Below are 20,249 nucleotides of genomic sequence, written 5' to 3' on the forward strand. Positions count from 1 at the left end.
CTTCATTACCTTGTCACGCAGGTCTTTTGACTATTCTTTTCTACCTCTTTGTGGCTCAGTGTCTAGCCTACTTAGTGCATCCATGTTAGAGCTAACAAACTAATTGACCATTTATACACAGACACGAATTGTGATTTAAAAAGCCACAAATGTGGGAAATTAACCTTTAATTGCCATTTTAACTTGCGTGTGCCACCTTCTGTCTCTGTACCAAGGCCAAACATTCCAGGGTATGTAAACTTTAACAGGGCCATTTGGGTGATTTCTGTTATCATTATGATTTAAAAAGGATCCAAAAAACAAAATCAAAATAAATGGCTGCAAGTAAGAAGGGGAGGAGGGTGCTACAAAAACTAAAGATGTCAAAACCCCCAAAAGTGTGTTACATTAAAATGGCGACAAACTATGGTACCTAAAATTTTTCATAGGTTACACTTTAAATGGCTTTACAGGTTAAGAGTGTAGCGCTAATCAAAAATGGTGGCTCTAGAATTATTGCTCTCACTTCCAACATTTGCAGTGATACCTTGTGTGTGGTCAGGGCCACCGATAAGGGGGTACCACCAAGCCTCCTGTAGGGGCCCGGGCCTCATCACTATAACAGAGGGGTCTGGCCGACGACTAAGTTTCACAAGGCGATAGGCAACTACTAGGCTTCCCCCGTTCCCTGCAACACCCAGGTGGTCTAAATCATATATTCTGGGCCCCATCAGTTCATTCAGAGGGGCCGAGGAGGTTGTGCAATGGGGGGACTTTTTTCTTTTTCTCTAAGTCCGCACAAAGGCAGATTAACACCACCCGGCGCCACATTTCCCAAAGATTGGATGAAGGTTTCCCAGCCCTGGCTGGCAGAGAGATGTCAGCAGATTCTTCACTGCCTGCCTCCTTCAGCAAGTAGGTGCTGAGGAGAGAGCAGGCTCAGCCCAAGGAGAAATCAGAGGCAACTGGCTGCCATCAACACAATGTGAGTGATATTGAGAGGAAAGCGGGAACCAGCAAGTCTGCAGTGAACTTTGTCTCCACAAAGGTACAGTCAGTAAAACACACCCCTATTCATTGGTTTACCTATGCCCTGTTGCCCATGAATGATAAATACAGCAGCTAAATTTGATCATCATTCTCATGTTATCACATCTGTATTATGTGATCATCACCATTATAATGATCATGGGACAGCAAATTGCATCTTTAGGCCTCATGTAGAGCCCATTAACACATGGCGCTGCAGAAATTGTATGCGTCTCCTGAGCAGGGCCATTTTTTGCCAGCACAGAGATGAACAAAGTGTTGCGTGCATCCCCATGCTTGTGTCCTATTCATTTCTGTTGGGACACGTGGCTGAATGGACACAACCGCTGTGTCCCAATACATCATAAGGGTGCAGCTGGGTCCCTCAATACATACAGGTCATGTCATATTGGGACACAGCAGTTGTGTTCATCCAGCTACGTGTCCCAATAGAAATAAATGGGACGCAAGCATGGGGATGCACGCAGCACTTTGTGCATCTCTGTGCTGGTAAAAGACGGCCCTGCACAGGAGGCACATATCTGCAGTGCCATGTATGAATGAGCCCTTACACTTGGGTTTAAGGGAGGTAGTAAAGACCTGCTGTTTTTATAGACCCCCAACAACTCACCAACTCACCCTAAAAGCCTGGTACACAAGAAACTTTTCTGTTCAACCTAGTGGGCTGTACGAAATTAAAAAAAAAGAAAAAAAAAAAAAAAAAAAAAAAAAAAGGATGTCACTGTACGAACACAAGCAATGTTAGTGCAGCAATCTCCCCTGCTGTGCTATTGTGTTCGAACATGAGGAATGAGGCAGCAGGCAGAAATGAGTCTTAGTGTTCTGGATTGAGACGCACTATAGAGGGATATGCTTTGTTCAGATTTCATGTTTGAGGTTTACAACCACTTTACTCTAAGGGCAAAAAAACACAATATATTACCCAATTGTTTGGTAAATTATAAAAAGGTGAGGTTGCACTGAGTAAATACTCAACATTAGGGTAGCACCAATATTGTTTTTTTACGGGCGAATACGAGTACCGATACTTTTGGTCAAGTACTCGCAGATACAGAGCACCGATACCTTTGCAGTGTGATTTGAGTGCATAATGAATGGGCTTAAATCGCACAGCAAAAGAATCACAATTTCAACATAACTGCAGTGCGATTCCATGACAAGCCTGGGTTCACACAGGAGAGGTGGGGCAGGAGTCGCACCGCATTCCTGTTCAAATCACATCCAACTTTTTGCAGTGCGATTTGAACCCATTCATTTTGTATGGGCTTTTGTATACTCGTGCAAGTGCTTAGTATCGGCACTGTCATCGGTATCAGTGCAACCCTACTCAACATGTCAAGCCTTAAAATTGTGTGCGTGTGTGTAAAAAACAGCAACAAACTTCAGGCACCCTAAATTTTCCATACACAAAGCTTTAAAAAAGTCCCTACAGGTCATTAGTTTAGACTTGACTGTAAATATTGGTCCTAGAGTTATTGCTCTTACTCTGGCATGTATGGTGATATGTAACGTAGCGCAATCAACATTTTTGTGTGTAGGTCTTCTGAGGCACGTGTTTACTTTCAGATGTGTGTATGTAGGGGTGTGGGGGGGTTAAAAAAATAAATTTAAAAAAGGGGGGGTTTAGGTGCTTAGGTGTAACCATTTCTTTTTACACTTTGTTTTCACTAAACTTTTTTTAATCACACAGGACAAAAAAAGGTTCTCTTTACTGAGACATCAGGAACCCCTGAATGCAAATCTTTCCAAAATGAGTGGAAGCATTAGCCACTCGATTGCTTCCAATTGGCAGTCGGCCTGTTTCACACAGGCTTCAGCTTGTATAAGAGCAAGAGCAGTGTGAACAGGAAGCTTTTAGGAAACTTTCTGCAAGCTTTAAGTAGCGGTCTCTAAACATTTAAAGCACACTTCAGCTCCTGTATGGAAAATGTTATACACGGATTCTAACAGGAGTGTGATCGTCACTTTAAAACCAGCTGGTAGCAGGCTTCAGCAAGCTTTCAATAAGCCTCAAGTACTGCTGAAGCCTGCTAGCAGCTTGTTTAAAGTGGCAATTAGCACTCCCATTAAAATCTGTGTTGCATTTACAAACTGGTGCTGAATTATACTTTAAGAGCTTCAACAAAAGCTTGCTGAAAACACTGCAAATGCTTTGTAAAAACCTTGCTGTTCACACTGCTCATATACAAGCTGAAGCCTTACGCAGGTTCCCAGCTGCTAGTGTGTAAAGCCCTATGCTATTGCTCTACGCTAGTACATACATGTTGATGTATGACTTATGCTGGTGGCAGTGAAAGGGTTACATCAGTGTTAAGTCTCATTCACACACATAACTTTACTCCCGTGGAGGACCATGTTTACCCAAATGGGGATAAGTAGGTTTTTCGTGCTTTTCCTCCCATTGTTGCCAATTGGGATGCAGCGACTGCATTGACACAGCCACTGCTCTCAATGTGATATCTTTGCATATGCACGGCCCCGAATGCATCCTGGATATGTTCAGGTCCATGCACCTGCACCCACATGGTTGTCACATTGGGAGCAGCATCCGTCTGTGCAGTCGCTACGTCCTGACTGCAATGGGACTGCCTACATGAAACACCTGTGCATACCCATGCGAGTAAACATGGCCCATAACGGGCATACAGTTATGCAAGTCGCTTGCAAACGAGGCCTTTCTCGGCCAGAGTGCCATAAGTACAGGACCAAGTTTGCTCTGGATCAGCATCATGCGTTGCTATGGTGTCGGAGCAGGACATGAGGAGGGAAGAACAATGTCCCAGTTTGAGGTGGAAGGAGGAAACCACCCTGGGAAATAATGAGGCATCGGGCTTCAGCACAACCATGCCCTTTTGTGACACTAGGAACGATCGCTAAGATCTGCCACACAGTGGTAACGAAAAAGGCCACTATGCAAGTGAGGTAAAAATTTGATTTTTTTTTTTTTAAGTTAACTGTAAAATCCATTTCCTGGAGTACATCACAGGTCACGGAGTAGGCTATAAATCTAGACTACACTAGACTGAAGTCCCAATGGCCCTCAAGAGTGCCAGGACTGCCTCCAACACTCCCCTATCCTTCAGGATTCCAGCTTCAATAGCCAAACTAGCAAGGACAACTGGACTTTGGGCCCAAAGGTCTAGCCGGGCCACAAGAGGCAGAACAAACTCTGACAGATCTACTATGTCTGAAAATCATGTTCTCCCGTGCCCATAGCAGTGTTACTAGAATCACATGTATAATTTCCAACCAATTTCTGGGTAACAGACGTGAATAAGCTATATATGATAAAACGGTATAAATCAGACAGAACTGGTACCCTACAATCACTAGAGCATCTACCACAATGCCTGAGGGTCCTGAAGACAAACTTGTCCAGCTTCCCATTGAACCTGGATACTATCAGATCCATGTCCAGTGTGCCCCATCATCAGAGTGCTTTGAACACCTCCAGATGGAGGGACCAGCCCTCGGAGAAAATTGCCAAAGCCTGAGGTAAGGCAGGAGAAAGGCAGGAAGCCTCTCAGGAAGGCAGGAGAGCTGAGCCAAGCGGCCTCTTCCTCGCTGGCCAGACACGTCCCCTGTTGACAGCTAAACTGTCATTGATTGTTAGGGACGCGGTGGCTCCGCTCCTTAAAGCGGAGGTTCACACAAAAATTGAACCGCTTTTCGGAACCCTCTCCCCCTCCGGTGTCAAATTTGGCACCTTTCAGGGGGGAGGGGGTGCAGATACCTGTCTAAGACAGGTATTTGCACCCACTTCCGGCACAGACTCCCACAGGAGTCTATGCCTCTTCCCTTCCCCACTGCGCTGTCTGCTGAGACACACACGGGTCCCAGAGACAGCTGGGACCAGTTAGGAAGCGCAGTGCGACTCACGCATGCGCAGTAGGGAACCAGGAAGTGAAGCCACAGCGCTTCACTTCCTGATTCCCTTACAGAGAATGGCGGCGGCAGCACCTGAGGACCGATTCGGTCTCGGGTGCCGACATCGCTGGACCCTGGGACAGATGAGTGTCCTTATTTTAAAAGTCAGCAGCTGCAGTATTTGTAGCTGTTGACTTTTAAATTTTTTTTTCGCGGGACTCCCTCTTTAACAACCAATAATTGCTTGCATTCTTTTCTTTACATTTTAGCTGTTAGCAGGGAAATGCCACTGACAGCTGAAAGAACCGAGCCAGAAGGTATCAGTACATTTTCACTAGTACCGATACCCCTGCAAATGCCTAGTATCGGCATCGGTGCAACCCTAGTTTTAAGTGTTACCTTAGGGAGATGCAGATTAGAATATTGTAATCACTGAGCAACAAATTACTGTATATCACCTGTGATGTATTTTAGTTATCTTGCAAACCTGGCCTGTTAGTGGGTCCTGAGGACAGGAGTTGAGAACCACTGCCCTAGAGAAATAACTTGGCCTGGACTATGTCCTGCTGGAATCCCAGATACTCCAATCTCTGAATTCTCCAATTACTGGTGTGGAAAAGGGTTGGGACCAACACTGACCTCTAACATTGAAAACCCATCCAACCTCTGCAGGGTGCAAACTGTGAGAGATAAATTGTGCTCCAACTGATAAAGGGATTAGCTCTGAGCAGCAAATAGTCCAGTTATCCCAAAATAGGCACCCCCGGGACCCTCAAAAGGCCTAGAAATGGAACTAGGACCTTGCAAATACTCATTGAACTGTGGACAGATCAATTGGCAATGCCAAAAACTGAAAAATGCCAACTTTCCATTTCAAACCGCAAAAAAAAAAAAAAAAAAAATTTGATGGAGGAGGGAGATCGGGACATGTATGTAGGTACCCTTTATGTCCACTGATGTCACGCAGCCACAAGGAGGCTTTGAACAGATTATAAAAAATACATAAAAAAAAAAAAAAAAAAACACACAGCAAGAGTGTACACTCCCCCACCTGGCAGCTGGAGGCACAAAAGCAGGCTGAACACAGTGAACACAGGCTGCCTATAGGACACCCACCCTAGAGGCAAAAAGAGAAAAGGCACACCTACAACTAGAGAACACAAAGCCAAGTCCTACCTAGCAGGGAAAACAGTAAATACAGCAGCTTGATTGCCCCCAGTGGGGGGAAAGGGGAAAAAGCACATCAATTTACAAGCAGCAACAACATTTGGCTTATAGGGACCAATCTCACTGCAGGATCTGTCTGGAATGACTAAGATCCAACCTTCACCCATCACAGTGGGCAATGCCCTCAGAGACCCGATCAATGCATAAAGGTAAAAAAAAACCTTCAGTAGGTAGCGCTCCACGCAGAGCGGGGCTCAGAAACGAGCACACATACGAGTGCCCCATAGCAAGCGGCTTGCTAATGGGGGAGCTGGAGAAGATGAGCCAGGAGCGCCGGCAGGGGACCTGAGGAGAGAAGGATCAGGGCTGCTCTTTGCATGATTATCCCTCCTTTCAGACCCACTAAACATTGGTATACTAATCTCTTAAATCTAAACTCTTAACTTTTCCATGATAAAATGAGTACTCAGGAGGGGACCTTAGTTTATGTGTTATGAGAAGAATATGAAGGTTGCTACTGTGTACCTAGGGTTGCCTCCTCATCCCTTTAAAGCCTAACACATTAATAACACAGGTTCTGTGGCTGATTAAGGTGGTAATTAAACTCATTTGGTGCCGTATCTGCAATAAATTAGCCTCACAACCTGTGTAATTTATGTGTGTTCGGGTTTAAAGGGATGAGGCAGCAACCCTATGTGTACCTGCTGCTGAAAATGCCACCAGTTATGCTGCTGTGTTGTCCCACCGATTTCACTTCTTTCTGAATCAGTGCAAAAATATGCAGATTAGGAAGTCAGTGTAAAGTCAGAAGTCCTGATCTGCCTGTCTTAAAAAAATGATTGTTTTAGTTCTCTGCATGTCTAAAACAATCAGACTGATGGATGTTTGAACAACTAGTACAAACAGATGTATATGAAACACATCAATTCTTACCTCCCTTGCTACCTGTACTGCGGAATACTGTGGTGATCAAAAGGAATTTTCCTGTGAAGGCTGCACTTCCAGGAACATTACTCTAAGGTGGTCCTCACAGCACTTAGAGATTCCTCTTGCTAAACCCAATGTCATTATAGAGCCCAGTAGTGATGTGGAGGCCAGTGGGAGGACCCTGAGCACTGAAAGGGATACAAGAAACTGACATGCTTGCAAGCCACCTTTTAATTCAAAGCAGAACTGAATTTCGGCTGCAAGAAACAGCGAGCAGACAGCCTTTTATTGCAGAACATCCATCCAAAGTCTCCTCTGCAGTAACATGCCCCATCTGCCTGCTCGCAGTTTTCTCTGGTACTATGAGCTGAGCTGCCTGCACGCAGCTAAGCTTACAGTGCCAGGCCAGTCTCAGAGTGGTGGGATGGCTAGATCCTGCACAGGAGTGATAGCATCCCCCAGTGCCCAATGAAGTGGCCCAAAGCCTGTCACTCCAAAAAAGATGCCGGCGAGGGAACGTTGGACAGATAAATATTCACTCCTTTAGTTAAGCTGAACTCCGGCAATTTTTTCCCCATGCAGTGGGGCTGTGCCCGCACTGCAAGGGTTAACTGCTCGTTTTGTCAAGGGGCAACCAGAAAGCTGTATATTCACCCGATCCTCCACTCCAGCAACAAACTGCACTCCCCACAATCCAGCAGTTGACTATTCCTGACATCTTCATGTCCAGAGCAGATCTATGGGCGTGATGACATCAGGAACAGTCCACTTCACAAGACCGCTAGACCTCGGCGGGAGGGGGGCAAGGACCACATGGACCAGTCTTGTGCTTGGAGGATCAGAGGATTAGGCAAGTATATCTCTGCTCTCCTCAGACAAAAACAAACAGTTAATCCAGCCCCATTGCACTGGAGAAAAGAAAATTTGCCCGGATTTCAGCTTTAAAGAGTAATTCCACTTTTGAGGGGGAAAAAAAAAAAAAAAAAAATACATTCCCCTCTGGATGATCTGTGTACATTACAAGGATCTTAAACTTTGTTGCAGATTCCTACATTTAGTTATTCTGAAGAAATTCCTGTGTTTGTGTCTGTGTCCATGTGGAAAGTGAATCTAATGGAAATGGTTTCATAATTATCAATCAGCTGCTGCACTTGCAGGGCTCTAATGAGAAAAGCTACTGGGTCTGCATCGCTTTCGATTGCAATATTTCCCATTGGGAGTATCTCACCAAAATGAAATTTTTGTTGCAGGGGATGCCCGATATCTGACTTGTATCTTTAGTGCAGACTTCTGAGAAAATCAGTGAACCAATCACACGAGGAAATTATGTTTCTGGGGGGGCATTCTGTGTATATGACATCTCCAGGAAGCCACATTGCATTTTACAGAAAACTACAGAGCTGCAAAGTGAAAAGGAAAGGTAATTTTTAAGAACATTTAATCACAATATGACTTGTGTCACAATTGTATACGCTATATTAGTAATTTATTTGCTATATTTTTCCCCACGACAGTGGACTTACCCTTTAAGGTTGTTAAAAATTAACTCTCTTTCAAGTTGTAGACGCTGTGATTTTCTGTAAAATTCAATGTAATGTGGCAACCTGAAGGCATTCTATACACAGATGGTGTACAGAACGCCTCCATAAATGGCATTTTAAGACACGACGACTCTTCTCATTAGTACCCTTAAAGTGTACAAGCGCATTTAGTCCTGGTTCACACTGATGCAGAGCGGAATTCGCAGTGATTCCTGTGCGTTTCCCACACCGCTGCGGGTGTCAATGTTACGATACCACAAACACTGTTCACAAATTGTAGTGTGATCGGCTGAATCAGACTGCATGGGTGTAAACACCTAAGTGATCCAATTCCAGTGTGGCAAAAATAAGGTACTTGTACCTTTTTCGTGCGGTGTGATTTGAGCCATACAGAATGAATGGCTCAAATTGCACTGCAAAGAATCACATGCGAGTTGAAAAAGAATGTGGTGTGAATCCCATGCAGTTTCCCACACTGCAAAGTGTGAACCGGGGCTAAAATGAATTAGTCACTCCCATTCAGAATCAGTATCCAAAGACAAAGTGGAACAAACTGCTTTTTTCTTCAGAGCAGAAATAGGTAGGAGTCTGCAACAAAATTTGCTAGAATCCTTTCAATGTACACAGATCATGCTGAGAGGATTGTCATTCCCTCTCAAGAAAAGTGGAGTTACTCTAACATGGAGTTAGTTCTGCTTTAACACCCTTTCTTTTTTTTTAGATTTTTTTTCCCCCTCCGTTTTTAACTGGCGATCTGGCCAGTAACACACCACCTGTATTGAGTCCCCCCACTCTGGATGAAGGAGCACCTTTGGGCAGCTGCATTGTCAGTGTGGGAGGAGAGGAGTGTTAGTGACTGCTAGTGAATCTAACAAAACTAAAGCCAAACTCCAGCTCACATTGTAGTTAGAGCAACAGTTTTTTTTTATTCTTTTGAAATAAAAAGGTAATTCACACTAGTGCAGTGACCCACATTTTACCGCACCGCAATATGCCAGTTACCGCAAGGACACACATAAAACAACTGTCATCTATGTGTTCTATTCACACTGAAACACAGCTCAGAGCTGCGCTGCAGAGTTCTCCAGTAAAATGGAGACATGTTGCTTTGTATCACAGCGCACTGGACAACACATGCACAGAATTGCATATTACTGCACAGCGACACTTTTGCCCACTTCAAAAAAACGTTATCCAAAAAAAAAAAAAAAAAGGTAACTGTTGCGCACTGAGTCATGTGCCACACAGCCCCCTACCACAGCTGGGACAGCAAGCTGCCAGACAGGTAAACTGCTGTGTCAGTGTGAACGAGCCCTTACATGAATAAATAAAAGCTGATCAATGTAAGCAACCCGCCAGTGGTAAATGGTTGGTCTTAAAGGGGTTGTAAACCCTCTTTTCATGTCATACTTACATCCACTGTGCAGTTCGTTATGCACATAGTGGCCCCGATCATCACCTTCTGGGGTCCCCCAACAGCGCTCACGGTAAACCCCCTAAGAGAAGCACTCTCCCTGGGGGTTACCATGCGGGCACGCTCCTGAGTCCAGCATTTGCGTCCATAGACACAGAATGCCAGACACGGACCCGCCCCCCGTGTCATTTGATTTGATTGACAGCAACGGGAGCCAATGGCTGCGCTGCTATCAATCTATCCAATCAAGAGCCGAGAACCCCCGCCAGAGATATGCTGTACCTCTCTGGCCGGGGAACGAACAGGCTCAGGTGAGTAAAACGGGGGGACTGCTGAGTGGCAAAAAAAAAAAAAAAAATTTAAATCTGATTTTTTTATTTTATTTAAAATCGATTTGATTTTTATCAAATTAATTTTAATAAAATGCTTCTGGAGTAAAAATCTACCTAAAGAGTATTCTATTTAAGATACATTAATAATTTAGTTTATTCAGCATGAAATGGAGCTTAGTTCTATAACATGAGGCTGTATATTCTGCAATATTTACATTTTTTGGTAAACTCATTCAATGAATCCAAGTTCTGCAAGCTGAGATAACATGCACTAAATTGTTGCATTTACACAATTTCACAGTAACCATTAGCTAAACCAAAGTTCGGGAATATTCCTTTATCTCATTGTTTTGCAAATCTATGTACACCGGAAACTGTGATTGAATCGGTTCTGTTATTGCCATTTTACTAACCTGACAGCTTATTATTCTAAATAGGAAACCTTCATTTTGTTTGCAAATATTATAGATTCTAACTACCAGCAAGAATGAGCCCTTACATTTAAAGAGCACCTGTCATTTCAGATCCATCATGGCAGCGCCGGTTAGCGGGCATCCACTCACCTGCTGCAGACACATCCCTCACCTTGTTGTGTCACTGCCACATCACCAGCTGTCCCATTAAAGTGAAAAGGACTGTCTGTGAGGCAACAGCGGGTCAGAGGAGGAGACGCTGCAGGACAGCGATGACAGTTGCCCTTTTAAAACAATCAAGCTTTTTACTTGTGAATTAAATCAAATACATCCTGTCTCTAGGGTAAACTGAAAAAACACCTTACACCCACACTTCTGGAATGCTTTCCTAGGTGAGGGTCACGTCACTTTGCCTCTGTACAAGATCTATAAAAGTACAGTGCTGGAGCATCTTCTCACAAGATATGGGATGGTAAGTTTTCTCAGAATTCTGCAGGGAGGCCCAGTAACATCACCAGTGTCTACAGGGAGCAGCTTAAAACCAGGGTATTGGTTACTTTTTACAAGTATCTTCCAATGTATTAAAGCTTTCATTCAGCAGTTGTAATTCCAGGGAGCTGCACCATAGGTGGACCTTGTATTTTAATGCCAGGTCTGTTTTGACCTCTGGGATGTGAAGTTTTCAATTATTTTCAGACTGTTGTGTTTTAAAGCTGATACCCATATTTTAGTGAGGTTTAAATAGCTTGTTTGGACCAAGCTGATCTAAACGAACAAATTACTTCACTAACACTTGTATCTACTGTCAGTGCTGTATAAACGGTTTGATGCAACAGCTACATACTGTAAACGGCTTTATCCCAGGGCAGCAGGACAGGAACTTCCCAACCCGCTCCTGCAACAAAATAGAGTTGAGTACAGCTCAGCCATTCACAGGAAGCTTTGTATTTTAAGAATGAATACAAAGCTTCCTCTAAATGGCTGAGGTGGAAGAGTGCGCAGGTGATATCCCAATCTCCAACTCATCCAATCAGAGAAAGCTTGGGCAGAACACAAAGCTCCCTGTAAATGGCCAAGCATTGCTCAGCCCAATTCAATTTTGCTGCGGGAGTGGGACAGGAAATTCCAGTCCTGCTGCCGAAACATAGCACTGTCTACTATATGTAAAATACAATTTATACAGTGCATACAGCCACTTCGCCTTTTAGTAAGTTTGGACCAGCTTGAACAAAAAAAAAAAAAAAAAAACAACAAAAAAACAAAAACGAAACTTCTCTAAGATCCGGTTCACACCACATGCAGTCCAGTGCGGTTTTTTTTGCATAAAAAAAAAAAAAAAAAAAAAACGAATGGATAGTAGATTACATGGATTTCAATGGCAAAGTTCACACCATTGCAGTGCATTCCAGTAGTCAACAAAAGTAGAACATGCCGTATTTAATGCAAGGAACTGCACTGAAACGTGGCAAAATGCATAAAAATGCAGTGCAACAGATCATTTAAATGCCTTGGAACACAATACACAAAGAGAAATGTACAAAAAAATAAAAAACACACACATCAAAAACTAGCATGCAGAAACGCATTCCGGGTTGCGTTTCTGTGATGTTAACTGGCCCTAAAACATGGGCATCAGCTTTAAAGTGACCATGCTAGTTAGATTTTTCATACAGTGCCTTGAAAAAGTATTCATGCCCCTTAAAATTTTCCACCTTGTCATGTTACAGCCAAGAATGTAAATGTATTTTATTGGGATTTTGTGAGATATGTGCCACTTTGTGTTAATCTAATTGTGAAGTGCAATGAAAATTATAAATGGTTTTCAACATTTTATACAAATAAATTTGTGAAAAGTTTGGCATGCAATTGTAATAAACCTCCCCGAGTCAGTACTTTGTAGAACCACCTTTCGCTGCAAATACAGCTGCAAGTCTTTTTGGGGATGTCTCTACCAGCTTTGCACATCTAGACAGTGAAATGTTTGCCCATTCTTTGCAAATTAGCTCACGTTGTCAGATTGGATGGAGAGTGTCTGAACAGCAATTTTGAAGCTTTGCCACATATTCTCAATTGGATTTAGGTCTGGACTTTGACTGGGATATTCTAACACATGAATATGCTTTGATCTAAACCATTCCCTTGTAGATCTGGCTGTATGTTTAGGGTTATTGCCCTGCTGGAAGGTGAACCTACACCCCAGTCTCAAGACTCGTGCAGACTCTAACAGGTTTTCTTCTAAGATTCCCCTGTATTTGGCGCCATCCATCTTCCCCTCAACTCTGACCAGCAAATGATGCTGCCACCACCATGTTTCACAGTGGGGATGTTGTGTTCAGGGTGATGTGCAGTGTTAGTTTTGCGCACACATAGCGTTTTGCTTTTAGGCCAAAAAGTTCAATTTTGGTCTCAGCTGACCAGAGCACCTTCTTCCACATGTTTGCTGTGTCCCCCACATGAGTGCTTGCAAAGGGGACTTCTTATGGCTTTCTTCTTACCACTCTTTCAAAAAGTCCAGATTTGTGGAGAGCACGACTAATAGTTGTCCTGTGGACAGATTCTCCCACCTGAGCTGTGGATCTCTGCAGCTCCTCCAGAGTTACCATGTGCCTCTTGGCTGCTTCTCCGATTAATGCTCTTTGCCCGAACTGTCAGTTTGGGTGGACGACCATGTCTTGGTAGGTTTGCCATACTCTTTCCATTTTCAGAAGATGGATTGAACAGTGCTCCGTGAGATGTTCAAAGCTCGGAGTATTTTTTTTATAACCTAAACCTGCTTTATACTTCACAGCTTTATTCCTGACCTGTCTGGTGTGTTCATTGGCCTTCATGATGCTATTTGTTCACTAAGGTTCTCTAACAAACCTCTGAAGGCTTTTTCAGATATTTCTAAAAAATTTTGAAAACCGTTTATCATTTTCCTTCTACTTCACAATTATGTGCCACTTTGTGTTGGTCTATCACATAAAATCCCAATAAAATACATTTACGTTTTTTGGTTGTAACATGAGAAAATTTGGAAAGTTTTGAGGGGTATAAATACTTTTTCAATGCACTGTAGGAAAAATCGAACCAATACATCTGATAATGCCAACAAAATCTGACAAACATCCTTAGAAATTACTTCAGAATTTTGTTTACTTTTAAAGCAGAACTTCACCTGTTTTGACAAGTTCGCCCCGCTCCAACCCTCCTCTACACAAATACCAGATTTTAATTTTAACTCACTTTTTTTCTGCAAATAGCTTGGCCCGCCCCTCAATGAATGTCATTTGCCACAAATGACGTGCACAGTAATCGTAGGGCCCCCAGGGATATGCACGTCACATATTCCAGGAGGCCTTTAACCACTTGTCGACTGCTGCACGCCGATATACGTCGGCACAATGGCAGTGGTGGGCAAATGGGCATACCTGTACACCCCCTTTAAGAGGCGGAGATAGCAGGCTCGCGTACCCGCCGCGTACAGCGTGACCGGAGGAGTCCATGTCCGCCAGTCTCCCGGCGATCGTGTCACGGAGCCCCAGAATGGGGAAGTGCCTATGTAAACAAGGCATTTACCTGTTCTGCCTTGTGTCATGACAGAGATCACTGCTTCCTGTCATATGAGTTAAAGCTGATCCCCCCCCACAGTTAGAATCACTCCCTAGGACACACTTTAACCCTTCATCGCCCCCTAGTGATTAACCCCTTCCCCGTCAGCGTAATTTACACAGTAATCAGTGCATTTTTATAGCACTGATCGCTGTATAAATGACAATGGTCCCAAAATAGTGTCAAAAGTGTCCGATGTGTTTACCATAATGTCACAGTCCCGATAAAAAAATAAATAAATAATAAATCGCAGATCGCCGCCATTACTAATAAAAAAAAAACAAAAAACAAATAATAAAAATGCCATAAAACTATCCCCTATTTTGTAGACGCTATAACTTTTGCGCAAACCAATCAATATACGCTTATTGTGATTTTGTTTACCAAAAATTTGTAGAATACATTATCAGCCTAAACTGAGGAGAAAAATGTTTTTTTTATATATTTTGGGGGGATATTATAGCAAAAAGTAAAAGATATTGCGCTTTTTTCAAAATTGTTGCTCTTTTTTTGTTTATAGCGCAAAAAAATAAAACCGCAGAGGTGATCAAATACCACCAAAAAAAAGCTCTATTTGTGGGATAAAAAGGACATCGATTTTGTTTGGGTGCCACGCCGCATGACCACACAATTGTCAGTTAAAGCGACCTAGTGCTGAATCGCAAAAAGTGCTCTGGTCAGGAAGGGGGCAAAATCTTCCGGGGCTGAAGTGGTTAGTCTCTCATTCAGTATGTTGGAAGTGGCTGGGCCTAGCAGGGCACCATTGCAATTAACCTCCAGCTTAACCCAGAAGAGCAGGTGGACATCACAATGACATCACAAGCAGGATTGCGACGCGGGACCCAGCGGTGCCAGCAGGACAACGCTGGATCCAGTAGCTGGGTGAATATCTGAACTGTGCTTACAACATCACCGGGTAAACAGAGGCAGAGGAAAAAAAAAAAGCTGAAGGCCCTGTTTAAGGCCCCTTTCACGCGGATGGACCATTCAGGACCGCCTGTCACTTTTTTAGGCGCTCCATGCAGTTTGAACAGGCGCTCCATGCAGGTCTATAGAGCGACAGACGTCAGCGTTGACCATGTCCGTTGACATTTGATCCGCTAAAATCAGACGTATTATGATAGGTTCACATCCGTCCTGGCGGATCGGATGAGATCTGACGAAAACAGACATGCTGCCCCTTTTCGTCCGATCCCTCCATAGGAATCAGCGGCGCTCTGACAGGACCCTCCCAGCTCAGCAGACGGACCTGTCATCCCCCGCCTCAGCTGAGTTTAACGGAGAGATCTGCTGAGCTGGCGGACTCTGCTGAGCGGATCCTTCTCGTGTGAATGAGGCCTAAAATTCCATTTTGGTTTGAATGGAGTTTCTCAAATGAGAGCCAGATACACTACTTAAAATTTGTTTGAGATAAATTTTCCATCCTGTGCCTTCATATTCTCTTCACAGTTGTCAACTTACTAAAATCAAACATTCTGAAAATGAGAATTTTGGAACATACTCCTTTATGCTTACCAACACTGGCCATAAGGACCCAAAACATTGTGAACTACACTGAACTGCAGATAAAGCACAAAATTGGTTTATATGTGAGAACAAAAAAGTGAAATCACTTCTGGGTGGGTTGGGCCTTTAAAAGCTACATGACTATCTACGGTTGACTGGGTAATGTCATGGTATCTTATGGCAGGACATGGAATATTATGTTTACAAGTGTGAAAAATTAAATAATGGTAAATGTGTAGTGGGACATGCTCCATGAAGTCCAGTCCATCAGAAATGTAGGTTGGGAAAATTTACTAAAGCTGGCCATACATGGATTGAAATCAGAACCAGGACACCCTAGCTGTACACAAGTCGATCCATCAACCAACCTGTTAGGTTTCTCTTGAGCCGGTTATAAGCCGGCAAAACAAATAATTGATTTCTGCCGGCAGAGAAGGCTCCCCACTGGAAGAACATAAGAGTGCAGTGGGAGGGATTCCCCATCAACACTGTTTTAATGGGGTATTGAGCAATTTTCTTTGGGTGTAAGGAAAGAAAATTGCATAATGTATGGCCTGCTTAAAGTGATTATAAAGGAAAACTTTTTTTTTTTCAGAAAATAACAAACACGTCTATACTTATATGCTGTATGTAATAGAATTGCACAGAGTGGCGCTAAACCTCCTCTATTCGGGACCTCGGCTGGCACTTAGCCCCTTCACTCTGTCCAGTGCTCCCATGAGGGCACTTGTGCATGCTCGTTCCCGAGCCTCATTGCTGTGTCCATTGACACAGACAGTGGGACTCGGCCCTGCCCTGCTTCATCACTGGCTTTGACAGCTGTAGGAGCCAATGGCTCCCAGTGACCCACAGAAGTGAAGGGAGTAAACAGCTGCAGACGTGCACAGAGCTGGATCGAATGAGAGCTCAGGTAAGTAAAAGGGAGTCACACAGACAGTGGGACTCAGCTCCGCCCCTGCTCACTGGCTTTGATTGACAGCAGCGGGAGCCAATGGCTCCCAGGGCCCCAGCAAAGCCAGTGAGAGGAGAGAAGAGCTGCAGACGTGCACAGTGCTGGATCGAATGAGAGCTCAGGCAAGTAAAACGGAGTACCACTTATAGGTTCCTTGCACAATGGACTTAAAAAAAAATTGATTCTACAGGCGTTTGACTTTTTTTCACCTGCCTCTAGAAGCACTTCTATTGTGTTCTATGTGTTCTTGCACATTATGACTACTACAGGTGTTTTCTGTCAGGGACGTTCAGAGGCAGGAGAAAAAAAAAAAACCTTCTCTATCACGTTTTCTGGAGAAGTTTAGGAGAGACTGATGTTTTTACAGCTCCTAAACTCCTCTTATCTCTTCTGAACGTCAAGTTTCAACGTTTATAAAAAAAAAAAAAAAAAAAGCGTGTTGTCACTTTACATCATTTCCTGGCTTTTGCAGAGAGGTGTGTAGTGCAAAAACCACCTATAAACAAAATGCTCTTAAACTCTCATAGACTTGCCTAAACTTTGTACAATATGCTTTCAATTTGCGTCTTTTAAGCTAGAAAACGTTGATGTTTTTTTCTGCTCCTAGTGTGCATGGAGCCTAAGACAGCCCATACATTAGTCTTTTTTTTCCCCATTCAACCAGTGGGAGCGATTTTCCTATCCACACATTAGAACCACTTTAAATCAGCCCATACATTGGTCTTTTTTTTCTTCTGTTCAATCAGTGGGAAGGATTCCCCTATCCACACTGTGTGGATGGGGGGAATCCTTCCTGCTGAGTTGTATTCTGTCTATCCTGCCGTCAGAATACACTGATCAGTGCTGCCAGCTACAGCCTGCGACACTGATCAGCAAAAGCCTGACAGGACGGTTGTACAGACAGAAGTTGATCGGTAGATTGAACGGTGTACTACCAGCTTGCCCATTCATAGATGCTTGCTGAACTTCAATCCATGTACAGCTGGGTTTACACCAATGCGCTGCGGTGCAATTTATGCACTCTCCCATTGACTTCTATGAACGTATGCATTTTCTGAACGTGCATCACAGAATGCAGCACGTGATACTGACGCACTTTCACAAAAATGCGTGGGCTAAAAAGAAGTTAATGGGAGCGCACCTAAAACTTTGTGCAAAATGCTCACAAAGCGCACTATACCCAAACTGCGGTGCAGCGATGTGAACCCGGCCTGGAGCAGCTGTGCATGGCAACCAGTCAGCTTCTAGCTTTCATTTTCAAAGCTTCACTGCGCAGGTTGAAGCTAGATGAGGATTGGTTGCCATGCACAGCTGCTTCTCCAACTTTTAAAGTGCCCAGGGCAGGATGAAGGGGGGGGGGGGGGAGAGAGATATTTTATTGTTTGGTTTGTTCAGCACGTGTTACCCAAGTGACCATTGTATGTAGCCGGCTGGTATACTTTACACAGACAAGCAATGTGGGTAAAAGCACAATCCGTAACCTTTCAGAATGCTACGGCCATAGTATGACAATAGACTCCCTCTCTCATACACACGCAGCCTCCTATAGAGATCGAACTCCCTTATTAGACTAGATGTGGATGCGCACGCCGCCCGTGCACACAATCCAGCGTCCCCCCTCCAGTCATGCAGCCGTCCCGTGTAGAACAATACATGCGGTCCTATAGAACACAGTGCGCGCCTCCCGCACTAGTCCCCCAGGACAGAGGTACAGGGAGCTGAGGAGGAGCACAGTATACGGTCACACATGCATACAAATACAGGGTCACCCCACACACAGCATGTACAAAACAAACCCGGCTTCCGCCGTTTATCTCTTCCTTCTTCCACACAAACCCAGCAACCCCTCCCACAGCACGTTCCCTTACCCCCCGGCCAACCCGGGCTCTGTATCCCGCCGTTCCGCCATGTCGGCCCCGGACCCGTCCAACTGCAACACTCCGCAGGGGGGGTGAGAGAGGGGTGGGTCAAGACACAACCAAAAACCCATAGAGGGAGCTTTCTAGAACGTACCAATACATATGCTAGTACCGTACTCGGAATGGAAACAGTCGAAGTTACCCGTCTACTTTGTCCGCCTAAACAACGCAGAAGAGTTAGCGACACTTCGTGGGTAACACACTACCGAGAAAACATCGTTACAACTGCGGGGGAAAACTCCCCATTCCATTGTGTGAATTAGTTCAATCCGTAAAGCGGGAGAAAGGCGCAAGCGCAGCACGGCAGGGCGGGAAAAGGGCAAACACGCAGGCGTGGGGAGGAGGGCTCTGCGCCTGCGCAGTGCTAGAAAATCGGCTAGCAGCAATGCACACTTAAAGAGGTAGCAGCACATGACTGCTGCTTCCATTTTGTTTCTTATCTCAAGGCAGGTTTTTTTTGGTCATTCAAAATACCGGCTCTTGGGAAACGAAAACAAAGGCTGGGAGAAGGCATGCATTGAGAAAAATCACACCTGATGTGCAAATGCAAACACATTGCAGCAAGCTGAAGACTACTGGCATGCTGGTTAAAAAATTCAGAGTATAAAAGAAGCTTCTAAAATCCAATCTGCTTGATCAGTAAAATAGTTTAATAGTTAAGGTGTGCAAAGTGCAGTGATGGGTTGGAAATTGTCGTTTACACATACTATGGTAGATTGAAATCTAAACATTTACCATGGGATTTCTGTATTTCCTGACAGACTTCCATGGCAGAAATAGTTCCCAAACGTATACTGACATGGAGTCCACCAGGAATGAAAAATTACGGTAAGTGATAGTAAATTTTCAGTTTTCCTGAAAGACTTCCATGGCAGCATATGTTTGGGTACTCCTGCTGCCGTGGAGTCCATCAGGAAAGGAATATTACGGTACGTATTTGATAGTAAATTTTTAATTTTCTGACAGACTTCCATGGCAGAAGGAGTCCCAAACGTATGCTGCCATTGGGTCCATCAGGAAAGGAAAATTATGGTAAGTATTTGATAGTAAATTTTCAGTTTTCCTGACAGACTTCCATGGCAGAAAGAGTTCTCAAACGTATGCTGCCATGGAGTCCATCAGGAATGGAAAATTACAGTAGGTATTTGATAGTAATTTTTCAGTTTTCCTGAGAGACTTCCATGGCAGAAGGAGTTCCCAAATGTATGCTGCCATGGAGTCCATCAGCAAAGGAAAATTACGGTAAGTATTTCTATAGTAAATTTTCCTGACAGACTTCCATGGCAGCATACGTTTGGGAACTCCTGCTGCCATGGAGTCCATCAGGAAAGGAATATTATACTAAGTGTTTGATAGTAAATTTTCAATTTTTCTGACATACTTCCATGGAAGAAGGAGTTGCCAAACGTATGCTGCCATAGGGTCCATCGGGAAAGCAAAATTACAGTAAATATGTGATAGTAAATTATCCTGACAGACTTCCATGGCAGAAGGAGTTCCCAAATGTATGCTGCCATAGGGTCCATCAGGAAAGGAAAATTACGATAAGTATTTGATAGTAAATTCTCAGTTTTCCTGACAGACTTCAATG

The 20,249-nt window shown here is 43.9% G+C and overlaps 1 protein-coding gene across 1 annotated transcript in view; it reads right to left on the bottom strand.

Annotated features, from left to right (window-relative positions):
- The window catches only part of ZMYM4 (zinc finger MYM-type containing 4), a gene marked incomplete in the record, with an annotated part of 194,477 nt that extends 175,786 nt beyond the window's left edge, over positions 1-18,691 (bottom strand). Inside the window, 1 exon segment of the mRNA XM_073615589.1 lies at positions 18,608-18,691.
- Positions 18,692-20,249: the final 1,558 nt, after the last annotated feature.

This window comes from Aquarana catesbeiana, linkage group LG02 (assembly GCF_042186555.1).
Source record: "Aquarana catesbeiana isolate 2022-GZ linkage group LG02, ASM4218655v1, whole genome shotgun sequence".
NCBI classification, from domain to species: Eukaryota; Metazoa; Chordata; class Amphibia; order Anura; family Ranidae; genus Aquarana; species Aquarana catesbeiana.